The sequence below is a fragment of the Octodon degus genome, unplaced genomic scaffold, assembly GCF_000260255.1.
Source record: "Octodon degus isolate 3935 unplaced genomic scaffold, OctDeg1.0 scaffold00189, whole genome shotgun sequence".
Lineage (NCBI taxonomy): Eukaryota > Metazoa > Chordata > Mammalia > Rodentia > Octodontidae > Octodon > Octodon degus.
Genome location: NW_004524765.1, coordinates 2,331,719 through 2,344,977, shown reverse-complemented (window position 1 = coordinate 2,344,977; position 13,259 = coordinate 2,331,719). Strand labels below are relative to the sequence as shown.

General features: G+C 38.3%; 1 protein-coding gene across 2 annotated transcripts in view; it reads left to right on the top strand.

Moving 5' to 3' along the window:
- Rnase10 (ribonuclease A family member 10 (inactive)) overlaps positions 1 to 13,259 on the top strand; it is a 46,121-nt gene that overhangs the window by 16,524 nt on the left and 16,338 nt on the right. The window lies entirely within an intron of this gene.

Genomic DNA, 13,259 nt, shown 5'->3' with positions numbered 1-13,259 from the left:
AGAACAAAAACTTACTCAATTCCTCATTCAGAATAAACACTGTTAGTAGTTTGGCATACTTTTGATGGAGTGTGTGTGTGTGTGTGTGTGTGTGTGTGTGTATCTGGGCATTGAATCCAGGGTTTTTGCATTGAGCTACACTGCTAGTCTTTAAAAACAGTTTTGTTTTGTTTTGAGATAGGAATTCAGTAAGTTGCTAAGTTTCCCAGGCTAGGTTTAAGCTTGCAATCCTCTTGCCTCAGCCTCCAGAATGCTGATGATATAGGGGAAAGAAACTCCCAACCTGCTCTATTTCTGGTACAAGTTTGTGTTCTCTAAAATGAAAGAATAAATTTTAGGAGCAACAGTGGTAAGACAATGATATACTTATTTGAGGAAAGGAAGTGAGAGAGAAAGAGGGAGAGAGAGAGAGAGAGAGAGAGAGAGAGAGAGAGAGAGAGAGAGAGAAGTGAGTTGCCCAGGACCCTGTCTTTTCTAGGGATTTTTAATAGAATAAATCCACTATGTGAGGTGGGTCCTAGATGGGGAAACATGGGGAATTGCTAGGTGGGCATGAAGTGGGACAAAACTATGGTCAGCCAATATGACTACAAGTATAATTGGTCAGGAAAAATTGATTCAATCAGAATCAAATGGGGAAGCAAGTCATATAACAAGTGGTCAAGGATACAGAATAGGGACTGTTCCTGTAGGGGGTTGAGTTAGTGATTTTTCCTGGCTCTCTCAAGGTAATAGATATTTATTTAGAATATTAATCTCTGATTTTTATCCTTAGGGAAGTATGTAAGTGCATTTATTTTATCTTTTGTTTTGAGCTTTGGCCCTTAGCGGAAGTGTCTGTTTCCTCCACAGTTGGAAGATATCTCATCTTCTGCACTGGCTACTTCAAGGGCCTAGCCATATCTGCATGCCCATAATATTTCTATTAACTTAGCTGCCTATAATATTCTCCCCCTCTAAAGAAATATCCACAACTTCTTTTAGGGAGTAATGGGCAATGATTTCTCTGGCTTTTTCAACCTGAAGTGAGTTGTAGCTATTGATCATCAGTCAGAGATTCTCTCCAGATATCTATATCTATCTGTCTGTCTGTCTGTCTGTCTATCTATCTATCTCTGAAAATTAAACTTACAACCTCATGGTTGCCAGGCAGGTGCTATGCCACTGAGCTGTATCCCCAGGTAGAGGGTCTGCCTAAAGTCCCTGAATAGGCACCAGGCATTTTAATCTTGGATAGGTAGGGGTCAGAGAGATAGCTCAGTGGAATAAGCGCTTGCCTGGCAAGTACAAGGGCCAGAGTTCAATCCCCGGTTCCTCAAAAGAAAAAAAAAAAAAAAATCTTGGATAGGTATTTAGCTTAAAGTCTGGAAGAGACAAAGCCAAAGAAACAATTAAGTATATATGGGCCAAATAATAGGATCAATAGGATAATTATGAGTAGTCAATAAAGATTTCCACCATAAGAGAGGATACTTGGCCAGAGGGAAGAGGCATAGTGCTCCAGGGCCCTTCAGTCTTGCTGGACCACTGGTAAGATGGGTCTGAAATTGGTGCCTTTGCCTCAGAGGGCAATCTGAACTCCAGTGGTCAACTTTGTAGTTAAGGCATGGCTTGGGGGCCTCTTCAGGCAGTCCCTCTTAAGGTGGTAACAGATGAATCTAGTCACGGGGCTCTTCTTGGAGTCCCAAGAATCAGACTTAGAGTCTGGCTTTTTTGAAGAGGAAACATAAGCAGCTGCCTTTTGTCTTTTGTTTTCTTTACTTGATTTTTTCTTCCAGTCTCGATTATAGAATACTAAGGGGCAGTTTTTACTAAAGCATCAAGTGAGTTATCTGGGGCAAAAGTTATGCCTTGTAGCTTTTCTTTTTTTCAATTATCTGGAGCGGATGAGTAATAAACATGCCTTTAAGCAAAATCTGTCCTTCTATTGAATTAGGAGATGTGAACACTTATTTTACCACTGTCTATAGCAAATAATTTAAGAAGACAGAGAGGTTTTTTTAAAAAATCTTTTTCCTTATAAATAAACATTAAAAATAACTAGAAGGCTTGGTTTTTGTCTGTCTTAGACCTTCAAGAATACATATTTGAAAATATCTCCTGCTTCAATCTCCTATCTGGCTGTGTGAACAGCAGAGGTCTTAGGTAGGGCTGCTTGGGCTCCATGGGAATAGTTCCTCTGGCTGTCTATCTTCTGGTTGTTTAAAATTAACAGCATGATATTCATCCCCAAATGTAATAGCAGCTTGTAATATTGCTTGTTTCTCAGTAGAGGTCAATGTGTGATTTAAATTATCATTACATCTTCCCAGTTAGTTTATAGGTCTTAGTATAGAGGTCTGAGTAAACCCTCTAAAGACATCAATATACTTATCAGGGTAATCTGAAAATTTTCCTAGTTCTAGTTGGATCTGCCTTAGTCACAGAAAGAAAGAGACATACAAACATGAATAGTTTCATATGGATCATAATTAGACTTTAAGCATAAATATGAATTATTTCCTAATGTAAAGAAAATTTGATGGGGTCAAGGAGATGGTTCAGTAGAATAAGTGCTTGCCTGGCAAGTGCAAGGGCCTGAGTTCAATCCCTGGTTGTGCAAAAAAGAAAAAAAAAATGAATATAAAGCAATTCTGAAAATTTTCCCCTTTTTACAGTATTACTTTAGTTGTAAAAGAACATCATAACTAATTTGCATTCCATTTTGGCTCTACAAAGTATGTAGGCTGCATGTGTGTACAGAAAAATATCAAACATCTTTTTAACACATAGGGGTCAGATATTTTTAATGCTTAAGAATGCATTCCAAAAGAGTAAGAGATAGGGGCCAGGGAGATGACTCAGTAGAATAAGTGCATGCCTGGTAAACACAAAAGCCTGAGTTCAATCCCTGGTTTCGGAAAAAAAAAAAAAAAAAAAGGAGTAAGAAAGTTTTGTTTTAAGCATTTTATGTTTAGAAAACAAGAAATATTGCACCACCCCTTCCCCAGGATTTCTATTTGATTTCTGTACTTTCAAGGCATCACTCAAGTAGATTCCACTTCAGGGCAGGTGGGTGCCATCTGGAGAGAGTAGAAGATAAAATTTGACCAGCCTACCCACCCTCAAACTGGTGCATAATTCTGTTCTCCCAGGGAACTTGTGAACTGTGCACTTATTCCTATTGGACATTTATAAGCTAAAGAGGCTAAAGTGACTTTGACTTTGAGAGACTTTGACTTTGAGCTTGTGAACTTAATGCTATAGGATATAAATACGTACAAGTTATAATTGTCCTTCATTGAGAAGGGAATGTTAAAGAAGGAAGCATAACTTTGGAATAAACTATTGCTTTTTGTTCTTTGGAAGAGGGCAAATATATAAAGAAAGTGAGTTGGAAGTAGTTGTGCTGTGAAAGAGATTATATGTAGAGATAGATAAAAGTGACCACTGTCTTGAAGAGTTCTGCCCTGGGCGTTAGGGCAAAGAAGTCTCCAAGACACTGGTGTTACCTATCTAATCACCAAGGCAATATTTACCTGAAGCAGCACAGGGCTATACTTTATTTAAATGTTTGAATGCTCACAGGTTAAACTTAAATTTATCATTTAGCAATCACATTTAGATGCACATTAATCTTCTACTTACACATGAAAGAAAAAGCTGACTAAAAGTTCTTTCTTTCTCTTAGTTAGCATGTAGGTATCTGTTGGTCTCAGTCAGATTGGTTCTACCCAGGGAGAAATGACTGCAGGAATGAGAAAGACAAGAAGACAAAAGCTGGGCTAGGTGGCAGCTGGTCTGCCTGGTAGGCAAGACAACCCAACAGCACAACAAAACCTACTTTTATTTATACTTTTGCAAAGTTAGTAACATGTGACACAAGGTTGCCTAGTGACTAGTAGCCGACATTAACCAGGCAGGATGCTTATCTCAGGACTGAGGTAGCTTGTTTGCTTTAGGCACTGACGCCTAGTCCTGCCTACACCCATTTAACTGATCTTCCAGCTTCCTCCTATCCCAACAGTATCATGTGAATAGGGGCCTGGCCCTAGCTCAGTTCTTTAAGTGGGTGCTTGCACCAAGCTGTCAGCCTCAGGTTGCTGTAGTTCATCCCCACAACACTCCAGCCAGCCAAAACTGCCTGAAGGCATTCAAGGAGAAAAAAAAAAATCCTTATTCCAACATTATCATGTGAAGGACACAAATGTAAATCATTCCCTTGCTAGCTACAGTGAAATGTAAACAGTTGTTGTAAGCTGCGTCAGCCTAATTTCTGAAGTGGGGTTAGTTTATATAGTTCTAAAGTCAACTGAAAAGCTTAAGGAGAATTTCTAGTTATTAGCAGAAGAAATGAGTACGATAGATAAGGGGAGATTTTTGTGGTCTGGATCTAGTTTCCACTGAAAAACCTTTGCATATGTGCCAGAGTGTGGCCCTGGCCATGACCTCTCAGTTGTTTTTAGTTTCTATTGGCCCACACATCTAGAGATCAGTCTCTGGATCAGTTTTCCAGATGTCTGTCTGGTAAACATTCCATTGCCTATTGGCTTCAGTGGGAATTCAAAAGAGATCCTGGAGAAATTGTCCTTTCTTTAAGAGTCGAAGCTGCTATAAAAGTGTTTATCTAGCTGTCAGACTAACCACTATAGGTCGAAGTTCTATAAGCAATAGTGGGCTGGTGAGATGGCTCAGTGGTCTAAAGCACCTACTTAGAACAAGCTTAGCAAAGCAGAGGGACCTGGTTCAATCCCCCAGCACCACATGCCAGCCAGCCCCGCCCCCAATGGGCTGAGCTGGCCACACACACACACACACACACACACACACACACACACATACATAAATAAAAATTAAAAAATAAAAGCTTATGCAAAATCATTTCCTAGCACTTCATAAGTTTAGAGTTAAGATTTTAAAGTCCACAACTTATTATCAAAGTATTTTTCCTATCCACATAAATGATAGTTAGACCCAAGAGGACAAGAACAAAGGTCAGAGATCCTCTATTAGGCTAAATGTGTCTTTGTGTGATGTTTTCGGAAGTGTCCTGTCCCGGAAGTCAGTTGTTTCCGTAGTCTCTTATGTTCAGTCTCCTGAGGGAGACCTGCACAGACTACTAAGATGGAACATGGCTTTTATGTGTGTTATCCCGGATGGGCAAAATTCCAATGTCTCATCTAATCCAGAGACAGCATATGTGTCCCTCCTTTAAGATGACTTCCTCATCCTTGCAGTTAAAAAATCACTCATTTTCTGTGGGCTTAACTTAGTCGTTAAATAGGAGGAAAAGTTTAGCAGTCTAAAGTTCTTTTCTTTCTAATTTTATATGCCTCTCAAAAGAAAAGTATAAAGTGGGAAAAAATTAGGAGTAAGTCCAGAGAAAGGAAACTGAAGCAGAGCAGGTTTGACATTTCCTCTAGAGTATAGTAGAGGATCAGAGCCAATCTGGCCAGTGAAACCACTCCTTCAAGTCCTAAGAACAGCCTACTATCTTTTAACTGGTAGAAGGAGTCCTGTGTTTATTATTATGTACGCATGTCTATTTTTCTAAATCTGAGCTAGATTTTATTTAAAAGGCTCATTTTACAGTAGTTTATATTAGAGTCCACTAAGGAGGCATTCTAACATTACTCTCTCCAGTGCTATTATCTAAATAAAGCCAAGTAAGGAATAGTGGTAATTTAGTAACTTGTTCAATGTAACATATGCAAGAACAAGCTAGAAATACAAATGTTCCATTAAAGAAACATTGTAACTGTTCTAGGTTTTCAACATAAAAACCAGACCTTAGTCCAAATTAAAATTTAAATATGAGCCTTTTATTACCGGGCCTGGGACTGCTTGACCGGACTCATGCAGGAGAGGACAAACGACCAGGAGCCTTAGAACTACAGAGGTTTTAAAGGTAGAAACTGCATCCTGTTTGGCAAACAAATTTGTCATTTAACATAGAACAGTACCTTTAGGGACAGCATGGCTGTTACTCAGCATGCATTTTTTCTGGGAGCATTGTTTTCTGGGAACTCCCAATCTATTGATGATTTATCAATGGTACACCAAACCTCCTTGTGGTCTTACAAGAAAGCAGGGTCACAGAAAGTTAAGCAGAGTAATTTTTTATATTTACTTTTACATTAACATCACATTACTTTTACATTAACCCTTTACAATAACTGTATAACCTTTCCATGTTTTAACTTATGCTTATCATTATTTCAGTGAAACTATATAAGAAAAAAGCATACACAACTATAATCAATAGGCAAAGACATAACAAAATTGGAGCATAAAAATTTCTTACCTAAATGAGTCCCAGTCCAGGCTATGAAACAAAAGCCAACTCTTCTCCATCCAGTGATCTTAGTGGAAACTCCAAATGATATAGGGGAAAGAAACTCCCAATATGCTAGATATCTGGTACAAGTTTGTGTTCTCTAAAATCAAAGAATAAATTTTAGGCTCTTTCGGGTCCTCCTTTCCAAGATGACGAAAAGAAGAAGGAACAATGGTCGTGCCAAAAAGGGCCACGGTCATGTGCAGCCTATTTGCTGCACAAACTGCACCCGGTGCGTACCCAAGGATAAGGCTATTAAGAAGTTTGTCATTCGGAACATAGTGGAGGCCGCCACCGTCAGGGACATTTCCGAAGCGAGTGTCTTCGACGGTTATGTGCTTCCCAAGCTGGATGTGAAGCTGCATTATTGTGTGAGTTGTGCCATTCACAGCAAAGTGGTCAGAAATTGATCTCGTGAAGCCCGTAAGGACCGAACTCCTCCACCCCGATTTAGACCTGCTGGTGCTGCCCCATGACCTCCACCAAAACCCATGTAAGGGGAGCTGGGTCTTAATGGACTGAAGAAAACTCTCTTGAGAAAGAAATAATAAATTGAATGTTATACTTTATACAGCATGTTGAGTGTACCTGTCAGAGGTGGGTTGGGTTAATTCAGCCTATCCAAGTTTAAGTTTGTACTATGAAAATGAATAAAGAGGAACACACTGGAAAAAAAAAAGAATAAATTTTAGGAGCAACAGAGGTTAAGACAAGGATATATTTATTGGAGGAAAGTAAGCTTTTGTCTCAGAGAGAGAGAGAGACTGAAGTGGTCCAAGTGGGTTGCCCAGGACCCTGCTTTTTCTAGGGATTTTCATAGAGCAAATTCACCATGTGAGATGAGTCCAAGATGGGAAACATGGGTTATTGCTAGGTGGGCATGAGGTAGGACGAAACTATGGTCAACCAATAAGATTGCAAGTATAATTGCTCAGATAAAGTTGATACAATCAGGACCAAATGGGGAAGCAAGTCATATAGCATGTGGCCTTAGATACAGAATAAGGGCTGTTCCTATAGGGGATTGAGTTAGTGATTTTTCCTGGCTTTTTCAAGGTGATAGATACTTATTTAGAATATCAGTCTCTGATGTTTATCCTTAGGAGGGTATGTAGGTACATTCATTTTATCTTTTGTCTTGAGGTTTGGCCCTAATCTCCCCCACAGTTGCAAGATATCTCATCTGCACTGGCACAGTTGAGGGCTTAGCCCTATCCCGCTGCCCATAATATTTCTAACTATTTTAGCTGCTTATGACACTGTAATTATAGGTGTGAGCCACTACACTTGACTGATTTTGTGTACTTTGGGGACAATTTTTAATATATTTTTGTTAGAAACAAACATTTGTTTTTTTTTTTTTTCGTAAAACTCCAAGCTTTTAGATACTATTTGAGAGAACTATGTTTTGAACAGTGAATGTATCTTGATTATTAACAATTTACCATACCCACTTCCTTTTTTGTGCAAGCCATTTGAAAATAAGTTGCTTTGGGTATTTTTTCAGCAACACTGGCATTGTTTCTAAGAATAAGGACTTTTTTTGGACATGGAATTGAACTTGGGGCCTTGTGCTTGCCAGACAAGTGCTGTGTCACTGAGCTAGATCCCTAGCTCAAGGACATTCTTCTATAGAACAACATGGCTATTACCTCACATGGTCAATATGATCTGCATACTCATTAATTCTAAATGCTTTCCTTTTTATTTCTTTTTTTTGTATTTAATGGAAAATTTTATTTTTACTGAATGTTTGCTGACATGCATTACATACAGTTTTTCCCAGTGAATTCCTTCATGTGTTTGACAAGTACTCAGTTGGCTGAAGATTTCTCACATTACTGATACGCATAGAAACTCTCCTCAGCGTGACTTCTTTCATGTATTTGAAAATAGTTCTTTGTAGTTGTCCATTTCCCCACATGGATCACACACATTAAGGCTTCTTCCCACCGTGAATATTTTCATGTCTTCGACAGTGACTGAGAGTGCTGAATGCTTTCCCACATTGCTTACACATATAGGGCTTTTCTCCAGTGTGGGATCTGCTATGTCTACGAAGTGTGGACTTATCAGCAAATCTTTTTCCACAGTGCTTACATACATAAGGTTTCTCACCACTGTGAATTCTTTCATGTATATGGCAGTTAGTCTGTTGGATGAAAGATTTCCCACATTGCTTACATACATAGGATTTCTCTCCAGTGTGAATTCTTTCATGTATTTTAAGATACTGTTTTGTAGTGAATGCTTTCCCACACTCTTTGCATATATAAGGCCTCTCCCCAGTGTGAACTCTTTCATGTCTTTGACAATGACTGTGTGTGTTGAATGCTTTGCCACACTGCTTACATACATAGGGGTTCTCACCAGTATGGGATCTTGTATGTGTATGATATGTGGAGTTATCCTTAAATTCTTTTCCACATTCTTTACATACATAATGTTTCTCACCAGTGTGTGATTTTGTACATCCATATGCAGACTTATCATCAAATCCTTTTTCATTTTTCTCACTTGCATTTGGTTTGTTGCCAGAGTGCTTTCTTCCATGTATTTCATAACTACTCTGTGCAGTAAATTCTTTCCCACATTCCTTGCTAACATAGGCTTCCTTCCCAGCATCACTACTTTCATGTACTTTACAATAATGCTGTCTAGAGAATGCTTTCCCACACTGATTACACAGATAAAGTTTCTCACTAGTATGTGATCTTCTATGTCTATGATATGTGGACTTATCAGTGAATGCTTTTCCACATTGGTTAAATACATTCATTTTCTTCCCCGTGTGAATTCTTGTATGTCTATGAAAGGAATTACCATGAGCCAGAGCTTTCATATATACCTTAGATATATCAGCCTTCTCTTCATTATGTTTTTGTTCATGTGTTTGAATATGGTAGGAAGAAACAAAAGTTTTTTCACATTGCTTGCATAAATAAGGATTTCCCTCTCTATGATTGTTTTCATGCATTTGAACACCATTGGGCGTGCTGGAGGTCTGCATACTTTTCTTACCTAAAAATGTCTTCTCTCCAAGGTAAGTTTGGTCTCTAACATCAGAGGAGCCTTTCCTACACTGATCATATTGATTCTCTCTTTCTTGTTTCTGAAAGAATTCAATATTGCTGCAGGTTTTTCCACACTCATTGCATTTACACGGTTTTTCTTCAAATTCCAAATAATTATCTGGATTCAGTTGCGTGTGAGGTATGACATTTAGGTTCAAATGCCCAATCAAGGGTTTTCTACAAGCAAGGCTTGCACTTTGTTTTAAAGCAGTTTGTTGTGTATTATCATCTGGAGTCCAAATGAGTATTTTTTTGTTGTTTCCAAGCTTTAAATTGATAGTGTTTTTGTGCATCTTTATTTCTTACATTCCTTAAGGAATTTTTGTGCTCTTGTTCAATTTGCTGTTCATCCAAACTTCTTCATTCCTAAATGTTGCCCACATCACATCTCTGTAGAGCTTCCTTTGGGCTGGCTTCAGCGGAGCCCACTCCTCCTTGGTGAAGTAAACAGCTACATCTTCCATGGTCACTGCCTCCATTGCGTAGCTTGAGAGTCACCGAGGGTCCTTGAAGGTAGCCAGGAGGAAGTGTAAGTCTCATAAAAAGGTGGTCTTTGCAGCTAGGGGCTCTCAGCAATGCACTTGGAGACCTTTCCTTTTTATTTCTCCAGCTCTCATCTTTGCCTCCCTTCTCTGATAGTTCATTTTTCCCTTTCTCTCTTCTTCATTAGATATGATTGAACACGTTTTGTATTATAGTCCTAGTGCATGCCAATCAAGCTCAGAAAGGTGAAACTCCAACTTAATCTGGAAAGAATAAGAATCATGAAAAAAATCAAACAGTAGGTGTTGGTGAGGCTTTGGCAGAGAAAGGAACTCTTACATATTTTGTTGCTGTGAGTGTGAACTAGTAAAATTACTGTGGAAATCAGTATGGAGATTTATCAAGAAAACTAAAAATGGGAATTCCATTGGCCTAGGCATTTCCCTATGAGGTATCTTTTGGAAAAGGTTAGACAATATTAAAATGATGTAAGTATACCTATATGTATACCAGCACATTTCATAATATCTAAATATTAGAAGTAGCCTATATGTCCATCAATGGGTGAATGGATAAAGAAAGTGTTATATTTATACATGAGAGGACACTATTCTGCTACAAGGAAGAATAAACTTGAGTTCTTTGTAGGAAAATGAAAGCATTTTGAGACTATAATGCTAAGTGAAATAAATGATATACAAGCTTAACTTTTGCATGATTTATCTCACATAAGCAACCCAAAGTATAAAAAGCAAAATATAGGATAGATTAAAAAACAGGGGGAAAAAAAGAGGCGGGCCTAGGGAGATGACTCAGCAGAATAAACACTTCCCTGGCAAGCACAAGGGCCTGAGTTCAATCCCCAGTTCTGCAAAAGAAAAAACAAAATAAATAACAGGGAGATAGATCTTGTGCAAATGGGAAAGAGGCCAAAAGATAATGGAAGGGAAGAAAGAGAAAGAAAGGGGCCATTAAAAATAAATAATTAAACTGTGTCATATATATGTACCAAACATTTTCAGTAAAAGTAGTCATTATGTATCACAATTTGTACAAATAAAGCCAGGTGTAGTGTATCATGCCTATAATCCCAGCATTCAGGAGGCTGAGACAGCTGGGTAGCTATGAGTTCAAGGCCAGTCTACATTACATAGAGAGACCCTGTCTCAAAAATAAACAAACAAAACCAAAAGAGAATGAATTGTATAAATAAATAAATAAATAAATATTCCCAAACTTAGACTCAGTTGTTTCTGAGATGTTTCTTTCTTTCTTTTTAAAATTAATTTTATTGAGAAACAAATAGCAATGAGATAGTATCTAAACTGATTAATGGGACAGTTTCATAAATTAATATATTGCATATTGTTGTCTTCATAGTGATTATTCATAGTCCAAGATGCAGACATGATATCCTGTACAAACACATTAGTACAAATCTTTCTTCTCATTAAGAGAAAGTAGCTGTATATCCATCCTAACTATTTTGAATATACAGATAAAAAATGGGCCTTCATTTGTATCCCCTTTTTTTGTTTAGTTTTGTCAGAGGTGGGTATTCCATTGCCATTTAAATATTGTAGGTACGTGAATTCAGCAAAATAACCCAATATAGTCCATTAGTCCATAATAGTAGTAGGTTTTCCATAGGACTGGCAGTGTCAAAAGTTGTTGACTTGAGCCTTTTACAGCTCAGCATATTAATATGACTTTACTTTTTATATCTCATTTTTATACTTTTCTGCTGGATGGTTAAGACTAAGATAAAGCAAAACCTATATAACAAGAAATGTAACTTTTGTATCTGACAAGATCAGTCAAATCCCCTCAGGATTTACCCTGAAACCCTGTACCACAGTTTGTAGATCCTTTGTCAGTGTCCGCCATATGGATGAGCCATGGCCATTGCTTGACCAATTTGCTCTCTGTGAAAGCCTGAGAGAATGTTTTCTCTCCAGGTGACTCTCCTTAGACACACTCTACATCATCAATCACTTTCCTTGGTGGCCCCATAATCTCCTTGGTCAGATAATTTGGGACACAATAGAGTTACAGTATGTTACAGTACAGGTTCTCCTATGTCCTGAGTCCTCACTGACTTTGAAAGGCTAGGGCCAAAATGTTGGCTGTCCTTGCAGCCCTTCTTTTTCTCTAATTTTTGGTCTGCAAAGGGTTAAGTTGTTAACCCTCCAGAAGAGAAGCTTAATGATATTATTGCCCTATAACATAGGCAGGTGAGCTTAACCTCACTAACTGTCTGAATATCAAACATGAGATGTTTCTTTCTTAAGGCTCTCCAACCTGCCCTTTAAGATCATCTTAAAAAAAAAAAAAAGATCATCTTGCCCACAGGACTGCCTCAGCATGGTGCCCTTACCAGGGCATATGGGCTTCAAAAAGAAAAGGCCTCTGCCCATTGGACTATAAATTGCCTTGAAGAGCTGACCAAATAGCTCAGTGGATTAAGGCTCCTGCAAGCAGCATATTAATATGACTTTAGGGGTGAGGGGGGGAGGGTATTTTCAATCCTCAGGCCTGACCCCAGGGCGCAGAGACAGCAACTGAGACTGGGCATGGTTGTGCACATGCCTGTAATCCCAGAACTTGGGAGGCTGTAAACAGGAGAATCACTATGAGTCTCCACACCCTGTAGACACTTCCCTAAAATACGGTTGACTTGATTGTCATTGATACCTGACCAGGGCACCAGTTCCACAAAGAAAACCCTTCCACCCTGTAATTTTATCTTAGTAGTTCCTTCTTTGGTATAAATCTTTGTGTGAGGAAAAAATCTGATTTGCAAACTATGGTGCCCTTTGTTTACTTTCTTGATGTAGGTATTTTGTTTTTATCTTGATTAAGAAATTATTTTTATGTAGTTGTTGGCAGTTCTTTTAAAAATGTTCATGTGTTAAAATATTAAAACAGGGGAACGCCTGCTTAGGCAAGCTTAGGCAAGCACAAGCACCATGGTTTGATCCCTGGCACCACGTACCATGCCAGCCTTGCCCCTAAGGGGGGCTTAAGCTGGCCACAGAGTCCAGGTGTAGTGGTGTATATCTATAATCCCAGAGAATGGGAAGGTGAAACAGGAGGATTACTGAGTCTGAGCTGCATAGTTAGTCCCTGTAACACCCAATTACATTTTTTTAAAAAGTTAAAACAAAATCTATAAGCTAATTTTAATTTTTTGGACATTTTCATAGAAACCATACATTTACTTTGAATGAGACTAAATAAGATAACAAACTAGGCTTATTATTCATCCTGTTGTGGTTATCCCCTTCTTATAAAAACATTTTAGTAAGTGAGTTTGTTTAATTAGTTAATTAATTTTTATCAATATAAATGAGAAAAAGAAGTTATGGTGATTCATAAATATAATA